At 38.8% G+C, this 15,113-nt stretch overlaps 1 protein-coding gene and 1 pseudogene across 3 annotated transcripts in view; one reads left to right on the top strand and one right to left on the bottom strand.

Annotated features, from left to right (window-relative positions):
* The window catches only part of CAMKMT (calmodulin-lysine N-methyltransferase), a 276,279-nt gene that overhangs the window by 167,070 nt on the left and 94,096 nt on the right, over positions 1-15,113 (top strand). The window lies entirely within an intron of this gene.
* On the bottom strand, positions 34-210 carry LOC111824009 (annotated as a pseudogene).

The following is a 15,113-nucleotide window of genomic DNA, read 5'->3' as shown; positions in this document are numbered from 1 at the left end:
AGCAATTGATTTTTCTGTGGAACACAGCCATTCTCATTTCAGGGCTTCTACCAGGATGATACTATTTCCTTGTATTACCACCATTCCAATATTGTTCTGTCTAGTTGCTATCTCCACACATTCATCTATCCCAAGATTCTTAAAGGGATCAAATCCCCACAATATTCTTTGGACATGTCTATCACCATTTAATTTCATTGATAACTTCTTGTCCAAAAATGTTTTTTAATAAGAGGGTGAGCTTTTCTCATGGTGTCTACTCAGTGAGCTCACAGATACCTCCAAATGGAATTCTAGAGATACAATTTTGATTAGTCTTTTTTTTTCTTTTTTTAAAAAATATTGTTATTGATTTCAGAGAGGAAGGGAGAGGGAGATAGAAACATCAATGATGAGAGAGAATCATAGAACGGCTGCCTCCTGCACACCCTCCACTGGGTATCAAGCCTGCAACCAAGGCATATGCCCTTGACCAGAATCGAACCCATGACCCTTCAGTCAGCAGACCAACTCTCTATCCTTTGAGCCAAGCCGGCTAGAGTGAGATACAGTTTGGATAAGCTAAGGAAAAGTCAATAGATTCATATATAGATTCTTTAGAAAGTTATTTTATTTTTAACTCCTCAAAAACTTTCTGGTTAGAAATTGCCTTCCTATTTAATACGAGCACAATACTTTTCTGCTGAAATATTTGTTGACCAAGCCCATCAAGGGATGACCAAAGTGCTTTTTTCACTACCACATTTTTATTTCTGACCATCTTTTATAGTACAAAGTGTGACAAGAAGGGAAACAACCAAATTCTCAAATTCAGAAACTCTTATCTGTAAACCCCATGAATTCAAAGTTAGAAGATTTACAACATATTGGAGGAAATATGTTTGGGGGATTTTGTGGGCACAAGCAAGCTTATAAAAGCTCATCTGATTTTTTTCTACAATTACTAAAATAAAATATTAATCTCAGCACTCTAAAATGTATATTAAAATAGTTATGAAATTCCGAAGAATTAAAGCTATAAACTTAGAAGGTTCTCTATCATTCAACTCTATGCTTACAAATTCATTTTGCTTTTGTTGCAGAGGGTGCTCATACAAAAAGATTTTCTTTTTCTTGAGTGTACTTGTTGATCCTCCAGCAAATTTTATGATGCAGAGTTCCTACCATGGTTCCAGAGATAGATGAAACTGGACATATGAGCTATTAGTGGTTCATTGTATGTAACTGATGTGAATGCGTATTCCCCCTCCAACCTCCTATTTCAACAGGTGTTACATTGCCTTAGGTCCCAACTGAGTGCCATTAGTTCCTGACAATCCGGCTTCCTCAACCTAAAAGGTAAAGGAGTCCAGTTCCAAGGCTTTGGTGTACTTTTTCCGTCTCTTGTCCCTCTCCCAAGTCATTCGTGGCAGTAATTCTTTTCTCCTCTACTTTATTTCCCTTCTCTTATTTTCTATCCAATTCATTCCTTTCTTATTTATGGGATAGGGAGTCTAAAACTCTTGAGGCTGAAGAAGCCATGATTGAAAGTGTAATTAAGTTAAGGGGAACTCAAAGTTGAGAAATCATTATTTCTCATATCCATACTTGTTATATTTAGTACATATTGCCTTCTTCATACTTGTCATCTTAGCCCAACTCTGCTGCTATTGCTCGAAGCATTTTTGTTATAGCCTTTTCAAACTGTAGCGCATTCTCTTGAATATACTTGGTTGTGGCAGATCTCTCTTGGGGGATAAGGTTGTTTTGGAAACAGGTACAGGTTATTTACAAACAATATTGGTGGTTTAAGTGGATGGAATCACATTCCCCAATATGTCTTCATATACATATACATTCACTTACACAGGAATACAATTACACATATATAAAGTAATGAGACTACTTAATATTGGCCTATCATTGGAAAAGTATAGTTTCCTAAGGTATTTGTTGTTGTGTTTGTTTAGGCACTACACTTCAGAATTTTAAGAATCAAAAGGTCATAACTAAAAGAAGGCTCAGAGGTTATTTAATAACCTAAGGCAGCTAAGAGAGATGAGATAACTCATAGAGAAACATCGATCAGCTGCCTCCTGCACATCTCCTACTGGGGATGTGCCCGCAACCCAGGTACATGCCCCCGACCGGAGCCTTGTATGTAGAAGTTCTTAAGAAATCATGATGTTAATGATAGAAAATAGCCACCTTTATCACAGAGCTTCTTTACAATATTTTTAGTAGCTCCAAATTCCATTGATAGGATTATAATAATCTATAAGCAAATTTTCCCTTTCATCAGAAAAATATAAAAGTAAGATTTCTATATGATCATTTGAAGAATTTGAGGCTATACTCAAATACATGAGAATTATTCAAAATAAACTCCACGATCATCAACTTTTGTGTTTTCTGAGTGTTCGAATCTACCATTTCAAGCATATATAAGATCAGCTAGCTACTTACTTTAAAAAATCTGGACTTTTAAACTAGCCTCTAAAATATTAGCCAAAAGTGATTCCCTTGCTACAATAAACTATGTATCTAAAGTACCTATTTCATAAAATGATTTGGAAAAGAAAACGGCTGGTGAGGAAATTAGATGATAATACAAAATCATTCAGAGAAATAGATTGGCTGAAAAAATTGCCTCTCAAGATGACGAATATACTTTTCCATTTATTTTTTTATTTTTTATTTTTATTTTTTAAAATATATCTTATTGATTTTTTACAGAGAGGAAGGGAGAGGGATAGAGAGCTAGAAACATCGATGAGAGAGAAACACCGATCAGCTGCCTCCTGCACACTCCCCACTGGGGATGTGCCCGCAACCAAGGTACATGCCCTTGACCGGAATCAAACCTGGGACCCTTGAGTCCGCAGGCCGACACTCTATCCACTGAGCCAAACTGGTCAGGGCTACTTTTCCATTTAAATAACCAAAAAGATCAGCTTCTCTAACATTTTGAGAATCAAAAGATCTTAGCCTCTGTGATTCCCACTCAATATTGGAAGGGATGGTATAGAATAATGGGGTCCAGAGCTAATCCACAGACTGGTACTAGCCCATGACAAGCAGTCTGTGATAGAACGTCCGTAGTGAAATGAGAAAGAGGAAGATAATGTGGTGAGTTTGTCATAAAGCTAAATATACCCAGATTTTTATTATTGAAATGTCACTTTTTAATACATTGTTTGCGGGTAGTTTTTATCGCGCGCTAACAGGTGGCTCTACTTCTTACAGTCAACGTAAAACGTATAAATACGTTTCCCGCATACAATGTGTTTTAAAATGGTAGTGAAAGTTGGAATCCCCAAAATAAAATTAAAAAAGTTGTATCATTCAGGAAATTAGAAAAGTCTGGGCACCATTGCCTTAGAAGCCATCCAGCTCAATTACCTACTCTTTCAGAATATAAATAAAGTGCCTGTTATAGAACTTCAATTATTTAATAAAAGTGGAATAAATTAATGACACGGTTCTTAATGTGACCTCCTCAAGATTACTCTGAGAGACCAGTCTTCTATCGTTCATCATCAGTCGTTTGTTGCAGGTGTTTCTAGGCAGTGATTGTACTGCTCCCCCCCTCCCCCCACCATTTTTATGGCCATCCCGAAGCTTTCACCGAAGCTCAGCCTGCTTATATAGATTCTGAATCATTTGTGGTATTAGTAGCTCATAATTGCGATGTGTCACACAGCACCTCTTACTGTTCTTATAACAGTTCTGTGGTTTTAAAAAGGTATTTTGGTTCCTTTATCATCAGAGGGAGCATTTAGCCTCAATAGGAAATTCATTCTGTGCAGACAGGCTGCAAATTCTCATGACATGACAGGTTCATCTGTCAAAGAATATTTTTTTATTCCCATATTCCTCTTTGATTACGTTCAGAATATGCCCCAGTAATGCTTGATGAGATTATTCTAACTCTTACAAACATTTTCCTCATGTTTTCCATCATTTTCAATAGCATGAAAAGGTTTAATTCACAGAGGAAAGAGTAGAGAAGTCTCTATATTTGTCTTTGGAAGGTAATTTTGGGAAGGAGTGTTGAGATATGAAACTTTAAAAATATTTTCAAACTTAGCAGTACCTGTGCTTATTTCCTAACTGGATACTAAGTTGCTCTGGCATGTATCATATTTCCATATGCTATGGGTTCTAGCTGTGAACATTAAAGCTCTAATGATTTACAGAAAAAAAGGTATTTTCTGTTTTTATTTTTTGTCAATTCTATTTATAATGTATTGAAAGAACAGGAAATACTATGAATTATTGATACTTTTAAAAGTGAAACGTGGTGTTTATGTACCATAATGAGAAACAAAATAGAAAAATTTTTAGCCAAAAAATAACCAAAAAGATCAGCTTCTCTAACATTTTGAGAATCAAAAGATCTTAGCCTCTGTGATTCCCACTCAATATTGGAAGGGATGGTATAGAATAATGGGGTCCAGAGCAGAAATGTATAATTGATGCAATTAGATACCTAATTGGCATTTTAAATGTAGTCTGTATTTGTGCATATGTAAGTCATTATAATTTGAAAATATCCTGAATGTTTATTCTCTATTTTTTCCAAATTATAGTACTATACATCTGTTTAATACTTAATTTTTTATTTTTAACAACTTTTTATTATAAAACATTCATAAAAGTAATGACAATAATATGAGCTTAGTATACCCATCAACCCTAGGGATTAGAGAGTTTGGTTCAGTTTTATTCTTATACTAGAGGCCCAGCACATGAAAATCGTGCCCTGGGGGGGCGGGGCGGTCCTCAGCCTGGCCTGCACCCTCTCACAGTCCGGGACTCCTTGGGGGATGTCTGTCTGCTGGCTTAGGCCCGATCCCCGGGGATCAGGCCATGTCTGGCATTCAGACATCCCTCTCGCATTCTGGGGCTCTCACAGTCCGGGACCCCTTGCTCCTTACCGCTCGCCTGCTCCTGCCACCACCGCTGCGCTTGCCAGCTGTGAGCCCGGCTTCTGGCTGAGTGGTGCTCCCCCTGTGAGAGCACACTGACCACCAGGGGCAGCTCCTGCATTGAGCGTCTGCACCCTGGTGGTCAGTGCGCATCATAATGACCCGTCGTTCTGCCGTTCGGTTGATTTGCATATTAGGGTTTTATTATATAGGACTAGAGGCCTGTTGCACGAAGAGATTCTTCCGTCTTCTGTCTTCGTGGCTCCAGCTCACCTTCAGTCTTCGCTCCGCCGCTTGGAGCCTACGTATGCAAATTAACTGCCGTCTTTGTTGGCGGTTAATTTGCATATCGTGCTGATTAGCCAATGGGAGGTGTAGCGAAGGTATGGTCAATTACCCTGTTTGTCTATTATTAGATAGGATGTTAGGGTTCTAAAAAATCAGCTACCAAGAATCCCTGAATCTCTGAAATATGTGCAAAATTCTCTATATAAAAGTGTTTTTCAGGCTCTATAGCTTTCAGCAATTTTTCATAGAATTCCCAAATTGTAACTTTATATAGCAACTTCTTTCTCATGAGGTTTTTACATAAATAGATTGTTGAGAGTGGTTTTCTATCTGTTTTCCACTCCCAGCACACCTGAGGGATGTTTGATGATTCCACCAGTAGCAGGGGTTCACTACAACAGTAGCCCTCAACTCTCAGGAGGGACAGGGTATGGGTGTGGGAGTGGAGGGTCCAAGAAATAGTGCTAATGGGCAGAGTGAGGAGAAGGAGGTACAGAAGGGCTAATCTGAGCATAAGGGGGATGAGCTTAGGGACGGGGGTAGTCCCAGGATATCGTCTGAGGCTGGGTTTCCATATGATCCTGAAGGCATATTTTATAGTTAGGCTGACTCCACCTAGAAAGTGTATACTTAGGTATTTTAGGGAGAACATGGACAAACTTTGACTAAAATTAATGGTGGAAAATGAAGAAAGTGCAAAGTAAGTTACACTACCCCTAGTAGATTTGCTTTTAACGTGTGGGCTCTGAAGGACCTGTAATGAGGAGTTTAAATTCTCTTCTTTAGCCCAGTAAACCTGGGTACCTTTCAAATAAACATGACACCTTTAATATTACCACTTACAATTTTTAAAGCACTTTATTTTACCCGTATGCACAAGAATTGTGTTTGAACCCTAATAGGAAACTATTGTCATTAAAATGATCAAAGAAGAAAGTTAATTCGTGGGAATGGTCATTCATGAACTAGAATAACCAGACTATTTTGCCGCTTTAAAGGGGGACTAGCTATCAACATATGCTATCAATAAAATTTTCCAGAAAATTTCTAATCTCTCCCTGCCAATCAATAAAGATAGCATCACCTTCAGCACCATAGTTCTAGCTGTCAGGAATGATGTATTTATTGACCGAAGGCGGTACTTGTAAAAAGCAGAGAGGAGAGTTAACTTTGAGGAAGTACTAATTGTGGAACTTTAGTAGTAGTAATTTCATGCTACTCTGAAGAGCACCACAATTACAAATATATCCTTACTTTTAGGACCAAATGCCTATTTGGTAGTTACATAACTGTGAAAGTACAGCACAGTACTTTATTAGTTCCCAGTATAATAAAGTCCATGAATAGATGGTTTACTTGCCACTGGACCAGACCATCAAAAAATCAGTAACATTGGCCAAATGCAGAGGAAAGATCGACTCAGGAGTTTAAATTCCAAGTTAATTAAGGAACATGTTTATTGCAATGACAGGCCTCGGATGTGCTATGAAAACTCATTGAATTAATTACTAGTAAGACTATTTTAAATATTGTTGACCTCATTTTTCTACCTTTCTCTTTTTTTTCTATCTCCTCCCTGCCCCCACCATTAACATCACTGGCTTTTAAAACCTAAATAAAGATTTCTCTAAATATGACTAGGTCTTTGCCAACCTAATATCCCGGCTGCTTGCATAGAAATTTCTTCTATGTACATTATGTGGCAGTAGGGGTAATGTGAAAAGAAAAAGTTGGTTGGGTATAAAAATATAAGGAATCCATGGTTCTTCTTTTAAGTTTACACAATATTTCAATGAGCATATTTGGGAGCAATATAATGTATCTGACATTATGTTTGGTAATATAGCAGGGTCACTGTCATGAAATTTTAACTCATGCATTTGTTTTTTGTTTGTTTAATTAGTATTAGAGGGTCTACTCTGTGCAGTGTGGTCAGCTTGTAGACAGCAGAACAAGCATATCAGTTGTTAAAATATTGAAATATTTCTATACTAGTTGGGAAATAGCACTGCTCTGGGAGTCATACCGCACCTTCCATGCTCTGGAAGTCCGAGACCCTCTTCCAGAAACCTTGAGATCTCGCGATGATCCAGCAAATAAAAGGAAAATGAAGGGCACAGCAGAAGGTCTTCTGGACCCTAATCGAGTGCCAGGGCCAGCATCATTCTGATTGGTCAGGACCCCGTGCTGCAGCAGGTGTTAAAATATTTAATAGTGAAGTCCCCGTTGGCTGCAAAGCACTGTGCTTAACTCACTGGAAAACAAAAAGGTGAATAAGTCACATCCCTGTTCTCAAGGAGCTCACAGATGAATCAGCAGTGATCATTCTAATAATGGCTGACACTCACTGAGCACTTACTAGGAACTTAAGCACTGTTCCAAGTATGTTTTATGTGTCATCTCATTAACTCTTAGGAGTTTATTTTCTCTCTTTTACAGATGAAAACACTGAGGCGCAGAGGGAGTAATTGAGTTTCCGAGGTCATACAAACAATAAGCAGTGGGGCCATAATACACATCAGGCCGAGGCCTGGGAAGATGTGTGTGGAATTCTAATCTGTGCCTAATTTCCAGGTACATCTAAGAGACATACCAGAGAACAAAACAGACCAAACTCTCTGCCATCATGGAGCCCACATTCTTATGAGCAAGATAACCAGAAAACAAATGAATAAAATGTAAAGTGTAGCAGGTGGCGAAGAGTGCAGTACAGAAAAACCAAGCGGGGAGGGCGCGGGGTCTGCTGGAGGGGGCGGCATAGCTGGCAATTTTACAGGGAGGTCAGGAAAAGCTTCGGGGAGGAGACAGTTGAATGAAATGCCGAAGCCATGAAAGGAACAAGCCCTGTGACTCTCTAGAGCAGCGGTTCTCAACCTGTGGGTCCCAACCCCTTAGGGGGTCGAACGACCCTTTCACAGGGGTCGCCTAAGACCATCCTGCATATCAGATATTTACATTATGATTCATAACAGTAGCAACATTACAGTTATGAAGTAGCAACGAAAGTAATTTTATGGTTCGGTCACAACATGAGGAACTGTATTTAAAGGGCCAGAAGGTTGAGAACCACTGCTAGTCTAGAGTGAAAGAATATTCCAGGCAGGAAGAATACCAAATGAAAACTCCCTGAGCTGAACATCACTGGCACGTTCATAGAACAGCAGGGGCACAGCAGTAGGAGACTGATGCGCAAAAGAAAGAGGGGCAAATTGTTGGTGTATGTGGAGTCCTACTGAGACACGATTCTGGAGAGGGATGCGGAGATCAGATTATACGGGTTCTTGCAAACCAATTTAATGAGCTTGATTTTACCTTGATGGCCCTGCGGGACCGTTGAAGATCCAAGCATGGCGGTGACAGATCTGGCTGCCATATGGGGAATGAATTAGAGAGAGTAAGTCCAAAGTCAGAGAGACCGTTCAGGCTGGGAGAAGAGCAGGAATCAAGGTAAAAGGTGGCTTAGCACCTGAACTAGAGTGGTGGCCGGCCAAGGAAAAGTGGAAACGCAGACAGATTGTGAGTGATTTAGAAGGAAAAGAGTCGCTAGAACTTGGTGATTGCTTACATGTGGTAACCGAAAGAGGGTGAAGATTCCAGCGAATTCCAAGGTTTCTGCCTTGGATAGCTGGATGGATGATGATGCCATTCACTGAGAAAGATCAAGTTCTGGAGGTATGTAGGTGAGATGATGAAAATGGGTTGGGGCATAGCACGTTTTAGAGGCAATGTGCATAGTCTGAGCAGGGTACACATATACCTGAAAGATGATAATGTCCACTTTTGTTCTTGTTGGGATTTTAAAGTGCTGTAAAGGGTTTTTTATAAACATGCCCTAAGATGCCTACTCACATACCAACTTATTTTAGACCTGTAAAAAAATTGCATTTATCTGCAGACAGTTGTTCCCCATGGAAGAAGAGCTCTAGTGACTGCTTGTTCCTTTGTTGTCTCTAATTCTAATGTTTTAAATCCCACTTTTTTTTAAACTCTTGTTAGATGACTTAAAAGCTTTTCTATCACAAGCCATATGTATACTAATAGGACAACCTTCAACAATATATTTTTTTTGATTCAGCAGAAAGGTGATCGTTTCTTGATCACAAGCCGTAATATTTCTTGTGCTCAGCTCAACCTCATTATAACTGTACATTTGAGCAAACTAAGATATCCTCTGAAATGAGTCACCTCATCCCAGGGTTCAACTGACATGAAGAATTACCTTATTTTAGTCAGGAAGCCTTAATTAGATTAGGCTGGCCTTTCTGGACTTTATATGTTGCTACATATTCGAGTTAAAAACCTTGATCTATGCATATCACACAAATCAAGAGAAAACAAATGAAAGCAGGAATGAACCCATGTTTCTGTATGCGGCTGCTTTGATGAAGACATTTCAAATAGAAACTGGAAAACCGGAAGCACAAAACTAAGGAGATAATAGCCAGTGGAGGGGAGAAGTGATTAATTCAGATCAGGAAAAGGCTGCAGAGTTCAAAGAGACTCTGATGAAATTATTAGGGGCTGTTGGAGATACAATCCATATCTCCCTGTCACATATGTCCTATGTGATAGTACCGTGAATGTCATGGGAGGAAATTAATGCCTTGCAAAATAAACATGTTTAAACTTTATGGAAAATACCCACACGAGAGAATGATATACATACATTTAGAGAAGGGCGCCTTCATCTCCACAGGGAAATTCATTTGCTACGTGGTGAGAGCAGCTGACAATCGGGAACCTCAAAGTCATGTTCTAGCAGAAACTTTTGTTAATATTGACCCATAATTGTAGCTCTGCAGAAGTTTTAAAAATAATCTTATTCTATTTACATACTGTCCTTCGTACTATGATATTCTATGATCATGCATCTCCGCTATTATTGTTGGACTGCAAACAAAACACATCCTAAACATACACCCCTTAGACAGGAGAAAAGGCCTGATCTATGCTATTTTCTGCTCTTGGAATAATGTAAAAAAGAATTACACAGTTTTGTTCTTCTTAAAAAATCCTCAATTAAATGTTAAATTCTTTTGGAATTCTTTATTAAAATTTTATTAAATTATTTTATTAAAATTCTGAAGGAGTTTTAATCATCAAGATGAAAGACTTGAGTATGGAATGTAAATATAAATATTTTTTACTTTTCCCCAGTAATTTATATGGCTCCCTGAGCTCATTGAACTATATCCCTTAATTTTGAAGTTACCTGGAGTTCAGCCTTGTCTCAACCTGACCTAATGTATGTGGGTGGGTGAGGAAAACCACTTAAATAAGAAGTGTTGTGACTTTAAATAATAGAATGCATTTTCTTGAATGAGCATTCATGATTTTTTCTGCAGAAAGGTAGATGACATAGGACAATAGATTACTTTGTTTTGGTTGAGGATTAAATTAATGTTACAATACCAATGCTTGGTCTGTACACGGACAACAAATAAGTGTGCGGTTCTGAAATGCATACACATACACATAGCAGAGACATACACATATCAAACTTTCTCCAGACATCAAGAAAGTATCATATCTGAGCCCATTTTTTAAATTTCCATTCCTGTTTCTCCCATGCAATGCTTGATATACACTTTTAATAGTTGAACTGCTTTTAATGGATGAATTTTCATTTAAAAGTACAAAAAGATGTTCTCTGCTTTAAGCAGCAGGTGTGTTTTTAATCTTTAATAGGTCACCTTCCCAAGTGCAAGCAGGCAAGCTGTTATTGATCAAAGAGGTTTTGTTGGGTAGCTCTCAGATTATTGAGTGACAAACTTTATTGAATTTGACTTAACAGAAGTCAGAAGGCAGCTGAAGCATAAGAGCTTGCACTGCCATCAGAGTCATTTCACGACAGCCAGGGAGCAAAGCTCAGAGATGGATACTGAGCTCTTTGCTGGCCCTTGGAGATTAACTGAACAGCCTTCCTACCAATTCCCAAGCCTGTCAGCAGAACCAATTAGATTTTCAACCGGTAGACAAGAAGGGTGGCACTTGGGGACCTTTTTGCTTTAGGTCGAAGGCTTTTCAGACTGCGATGAGATGACATTGATGATGACACGTTGAGCATTGGTTGGTTTTAAGACAAGTTAAATTAGCAGTCTTGAAATGATTCCAACTGTCTCCTGACTTCTCACTGTTGCCATATTCAGTGGATCCTGTCAGGAGCAAGTTGATGACTTAATAGTCTTTCTTGAGTGGATTTGAGCACTTTGGCTGTGTGTTTATGTGTAGTTGTCATGCTTAAAATATTCATATGAAGGTTTGAAATATTTATTTGAAGGCACCTTCTGCAGAGTTCAGCAGTTAGGCTCTCGGTGCTTCTACCTGCTCTTTATTTTATTTTATTTTTTGCTGCTCCAAGCAGTTATTTTGCACAACTACCTTTTATTCTGTTTCATATATAATTGATGACAGTGTTCCATGTAGTTATTGATCATTTCTTTCATGATAAAGTTAAAGAGCCTTTTTGACAGCCTGCTTCTCTCCCAGACGAGTGAAAATTCAGATCTACTTCCTCTCCTATTAGTTTGGGAGCCCTGGGGATGAGGAAGGGTGCCACTGCTTTCACTCCATGACCTTTTATCCCAGAAGACCGAGGCAGCTCTGAATGGAAGGGATGTAAATACAAGGATGGAAATACGATGTAATACTAATGCAATTAATCTTGTCTTAAATAATGGAAGCAGGATATCTTTGAGAAGCTTTATTTTTGATGCTGAAAAAGTTATAGAGGATACTTGTTTGAGGTATTAAAAAATCCTAATACTCACGTCTCCATTTGCACTTAAAGATTAATGAACAGTCTTAATATCTACTAACCTTAGGAAACTGTTATGGAGTGTATTTCTACATTATAAATCTTTGAGATTTCTAATTTAAAGTTTTTGATATTAAAAGTTACCTGGCATAGAACTCATTTACAATAATTTGCAATTCGTTGTACCTAACTCTTCTACATTTTTATACATGAGGATGATTTTAACTGAGATAGTGGAAGGGAGGGACAGAGGGAAAGAGAGAGAAACAGCAGTGTGTGAGAGACACAACGATTGGTTGCCTCCTGCACATGCCTTGACAAGGGCTGGGGATGGGACCTGCAACCCAGGTACGTGCCCTTGACCTAACACTCTACCCACTGAGCAAACAGCTAGGGCTAGCTGATTATATTTGTGTAGGTGTATACATATGCATCTGCAAACACATATGTGCATATATATATATTTTTATTATTTATAATTTATGTGTTATAACAGAGTTCTATAATTTCTGGTGCTAATACATGGTAATCTCTGATCTCTCAAAAAGGGTGAAAATGAAAATATTTTACATGTAAACTAATTTTTTTCAGGGTACTAGAAAGTATTCTTTTGCTGAACTGTACTTAAAACTTTGTACCTTGCACCTTGGTGACCTATAGTGGTTATATCCTCTTTGTAGACCTTGATTTACAAATGAGGTATCTTTGATGTATGTTCTTAACATTGATTTGGAAATCTGACCTTATGGTTTATATGTATACATTGCTCCGGATAGCGATTATAATATGTAGGAAATAAACCTTTTAACATCAGCTCATGTTTTCAAATGAATTCTCCTCGATACTTTTAAAGATAAACCATGTTTGGTCAGAACCCCATGTAATCATCACCCAGCCCTAACAAGCAACAAACCACGGCCTGTCTTGCCCATCAAAATGCCTGTTCACAGCTTCTCCTGTATTATTTTGAAGTAAATCAAAGATAATGTAATTCCATCCATAAATATTTTAGTATCTAACGAAGGATGACATAATCACAATACCATTAACACCTCTAAAAAGATTTAACAATAATTCCTCAGCATCATCGAAGATAGTCAGATGTCATTCGTTACTGTTATCCAGAACTACCAATCCTTAAAAATTAGATACATTGCTTTCCTTTTTTCTAAAGGCACTCACATTTTCCTCCTCAAAGCTATTTTCATATCATCCTTTGTTGCTTATTTTTGACTTCTCCTGCCCACTGAGTTAAGCATTTCAATAGCACTCTCATCAGTACCTTTAAAACTTTCATCCCTTGACCTTCTTTTGTGCTTACTCATCTAATCACCAACCACATATAAAGCTAACAGTGGTTTTCTCTACTCCTGGACTACTCACTGCTGCGGAAGGAAAATGCATAGCTGTTGATGGCCCCATTACTCACATTTATGATTTCCAGCGTCAAGTGGCCCCTTGGTACCACCTGGTGGTCATTTTCCTCATTCCCCACAGGAGCTATTGCAAATTCATACCTCTCCCCTCAGTTCCCCAACCTTGCCGCTAGCCAGTATCAGCAGGCTTGATAGATGACTTGGACTTCTAGTTCTCTAAGAAAGGACAATAGTCATGAGTTATTTCAAATTTCCTTTCTTTCTCCTAACTTAAATGTATCTTTACTCACCTTTAATTCTTATCCTTGTCTCAAACGAAGATTCCTTCTTCCAGCAAGGTTACTATTTAAGGCCTAGGACTCTGAAGTCAGATTGCCTGGTTTAGAATTCAGGCTCTACCCTTTCTTTGCTGTGTGTCCTTGAGCAAATTATTCAACTCTCTGTACTTCAGTTTCTCCATCTGTAAAATGAAAATTATAATATTTCTTACCTTTACGATTGCAAAGAGGATTAAGTGACTTATTATATGTTAAGTTCTTTTTAAAATGTATATATTTTTATTGATTTCAGAAAGGAAGGGAGAAGGAGAGAGCGATAGAAACATCAATGATGAGAGAGAATCATTGACCAGCTATCTCCTGCACGCCCCCTACTGGGGATTGAGCCCACAACACAGGCATGTGCCCTTGACCAGAATCGAACCTGGGACCCTTCAGTCCATGGGCCGACGTGGCTAGGGCTGTATGTTAAGTTCTAATAACAAAACCTAGCACATAAGAAATCACAATATATAAAGTAGTTATTGTTATCTTTCCAAGGCTCCAGCTTTGTTCCTGATTGTGATAAGTAGCATAAGGAAATGAACAGGGGATGTTTCTTTGCATAGGGCAGTGGTCGGCAAACTCATTAGTTAACAGAGCCAAATATCAACAGTACAACGATTGAAATTTCTTTTGAGAGCCAAATTTTTTAAACTTAAACTATATAGGTAGGTACATTGTTATTAACCCACCTATATAGTTTAAGTACTGTTTATATTTGGCGCCTCCCCTGTGCTGCGTATCCCGCGGCCCGGCTGTGCCGCGTCTCCCATTGCCTGACCGACCGACACCCCCAACTTCTAATAACGCCACTTCTTCAAAATAGACTCGCCCAGGCCAAAAACCGACTTCTGCACATGGGCCACGAAGTTTCAATCGCACTGTATGTGCATGCCCGCATGTGGTATTTTGTGGAAGAGCCACACTCAAGGGGCCAAAGAGCCGCATGTGGCTCGCGAGCCGAGGTTTGCTGACCACTGGCATAGGGTGATCTGGGAAGACTTCTCTGGGGAAGTGACATTTGAGCTGGGATCTAAAGGAGGAGAATAGGCTTGACAAGTGAAAAGCTGGGGAAACATGTTCTAGGCCAGCAGTTCTCAACCTGTGGGTCGCGACCCCTTTGGCGGTCGAACGACCCTTTCACAGGGGTCGCCTAAGACCATCCTGCATATCAGATATTTACATTATGATTCATAACAGTAGCAACATTACAGTTATGAAGTAGCAACGAAAATAATTTTATGGTTGGGTCACAACATGAGGAACTGTATTTAAAGGGCCAGAAGGTTGAGAACCACTGTATCTAGGCAGAGGAAACTAGCACAGAGGCCCTGAAAGAAGGAAAGTGTTCTGTTTGAGGAATGAAAGGAAATTAGTTAAGGCTGAAGTGTAGCAGAAAGGGTGAAAATAGCTGAAGATGAAGTTTGGGACATGGCTGGGGCCAGCATCATAGAGAATCCCA

The sequence above is a fragment of the Myotis lucifugus genome, unplaced genomic scaffold (genome assembly GCF_000147115.1).
Source record: "Myotis lucifugus unplaced genomic scaffold, Myoluc2.0 scaffold_6, whole genome shotgun sequence".
In the NCBI taxonomy this organism is placed as follows: domain Eukaryota; kingdom Metazoa; phylum Chordata; class Mammalia; order Chiroptera; family Vespertilionidae; genus Myotis; species Myotis lucifugus.
This window is presented reverse-complemented; position numbering and strand designations above follow the sequence as displayed.